The sequence below is a fragment of the Loa loa genome, assembly GCF_000183805.2.
Source record: "Loa loa unplaced genomic scaffold supercont3.73, whole genome shotgun sequence".
In the NCBI taxonomy this organism is placed as follows: domain Eukaryota; kingdom Metazoa; phylum Nematoda; class Chromadorea; order Rhabditida; family Onchocercidae; genus Loa; species Loa loa.
Window position 1 is genome coordinate 236,051 of NW_018108253.1, and position 2,973 is coordinate 239,023.

Consider the following 2,973-nt stretch of genomic DNA (forward strand, 5'->3'; position numbering starts at 1 on the left):
CTTCCTACTCTCCTTCTCCTCTCTCCTTCTCTCTCTCTCTCTCTCTCTCTCTCTCTCTCTCTTTACTTCAAAGATGAATTTTCATCAACAAAATGCATATACTAATGTTTCTGTTTATATTAAGCATCATAAAATGTAATCAAAAGAAAAAAACGAAAAATTGTTCACTGGAAAATAATATTTCAGATATTAACTTTTGGTAAATATCTTTGCTAAAATTTCATATTTTAATAAAAAAGAAAGAGATAAAAAAAAAAATGAAAACTTGTTTAGCTAAATTGATTGTTAAGAAAATATTTTAGATAAACCTATCCTAAAATTAGTTTTTAATTGGCTTCATCCACTTTAGTATTCCATGAATATGGCAATTGAGAACATAAAAGATAGGAATGGTTAAATGCCACTTGTATCAATAATGCAAAAGATAAAACTAGCGAAGTGAAAATTTGGTATAAATACTTATTAATTAATTAGAAATTCTCATAATTATAAAAAATATGCAAATTTTCAAACAAAATTTGGAACATTACACAGTTAATTTTAATCAGTTTTGTGTAAAATGCTAACTGCTTAGATAAAACATTTCAATCAGTATAACATCTCATATTTCAATTCATGACTAAATAATACTTCAAGTAGTTTTTTTTTCTCTCTGAAACTATAATTATGTGTCGGAAATACCATGAAATATAGTTTTCAGTGTGAAGATCATTCATTGATTCGTAAATCAAACGACAGATCAATTTGTTTTGTATTCATAGAACTGCCAATCAAATAATTCAACCTTTTAGTAATTTAATTAAAAATAAAAACTGATAGCAAAGCAAAAGAAACCTTTGAAGACAGGTAAACAAAAAAGTAATATTTTTATTCCAAAGAATTTATCTAAATAAATGATATAAAAGTAATGGAACTAGAAGAAAGAGGCAAAGAGAAATTTCAATTAATGTTCCAGAGTAGATTTGAAATTGATAACATAAGCATAAAAACTCAAGCGATGTTAATGCAAAACATTACGACCAACAAGGCATTAAACAACACTAATGTCTTGATAGAAGCAGAAAAGGTAAAGAAGTGGAACGAAATGACAAAGATATTAAAAATTAAAAATGGAAAAAAAGGTGGGAAAGAAAAAAGGCAAACTAATTTATTTTGTTAATAACTTCATCGATGAATTGCTGGACGGAATGAAAGTAAATAGTTAATTTGCCTTGTTTAAATGACGCATATTTCAACAGGTAGACAATATAAATCATTTAGGTGACTGAAAAAAACTTGAGGAAATTTAACAGCAAAGTTTCAAGTTTCTGGAATTTACAAAAAACTTGTTATCTTAGATTTGGAAAAGTCCTTTCTTTTTTATTTTCAAATATAGGGAGAATATTAATTTATAGTTCATGAGAAAGATAAGGTTTGGATGACTTAATCATCTATCTGCGTCTCTTTATATCTGGGATTTAATGGTTTTAGGACCGCGGCTATCAAATTCTTTGGAACAAGAAAAATGCTAAATTGAACTAAGCAATCAATTCTAGCAAATTTAGATTCTCCATATTTTTTAATTACCTCAACAACTCCTTCCTTCCACCTATCAAATCTTCATGTCAGGTTAGCTTGAAATTTTAGAGTAATATAACACAAATAAAATGTGAATATCAGTCTAATGAGGCTAGTTTGCATAAACTGACATTTCTGGCCCTAAATAATTAAAAATGGAGGCTACAAATTCATTATACATAGCATAACTATGTAGTAACAATAATCACTAAAATACGATATTCTTACCTTATTTATTAAGTCAATCCAAAAATAATTACACCTTTTCAGGTAATTAAACCAAGTACACTTTTAAGCCGTTACTAAGCATTAATCCTTCAATACTAACCATAATAATAAAAAAAAAAAAAACTTATAGCAATTAATTCATTTTTCCAGCAAGATGATAGTTGTAGTTTAACAAGCCCATTCATCGAGATTTAAGAAATCACTGAAATGTATTCGATATATCTTGTAAAAAGTTGTCGAGATATTTGATTATATGAATATCGTGAGGAGATTACTTCGACCTTTTTTTGTTGAACTTTTGGTTGTCTGACATATCGCTGTCGTCTGCCATGAAGAATAAGGACTTCTTCAAGTTGAATAAATATTGAAAATGGCTTAATGTTGAATTATTTGCCAATTCCTCGCGCAATTAGTTATAAAAAGATTAACTCTGTTGATTGCCTGAATTGGTCATTGTCAACTTCAGTTGGTCAATCACTGCACTTTCTTTCTTTTGTCTCCTTTCTGGATAACCACCACACTTTGGCAGTTGTTGGACTTCCTCAATTAATTTATAATAAATAAGAAATAAACATTCAAACAGTACATGAAATAGACAATTATTTCGAGAATATATTCCAATTAATGGAACGAAATTCAACAATGCAAAAATTGTAAGTAAACGTTCACTAAGTTAATATTTTAGTTTCTTCTTTCTTTTTTGTGAATTATATCAAATTTTATATAAGTAATTATTTATAGAAACACTTCCAGTAACAACGACTTCGCAATATACAAAATGTGTAATGATGAAATAATTACAATAATGATAACGAAAATAGCAATGATGATGATGTTGCTGATAGTGACTATTGGTACAGGTGTTAATGGTGATGGTGACAATAGTAATAATAATAAAATAATAATAATATCAATAGTAATAATAATAATAATAATAATAATAATAATAATAATAATAATAATAATAATAATAATAATAATAATAATAATAATAATAATAATAATAATAATAATAATAATAATAATAATAATAATAATAATAATAATAATAATAATAATAATAATAATAATAATAATAATAATAATAATAATAATAATAATAATAATAATAATAATAATAATAATAATAATAATAATAATAATAATAATAATAATAATAATAATAATAATAATAATAATAATAATAAT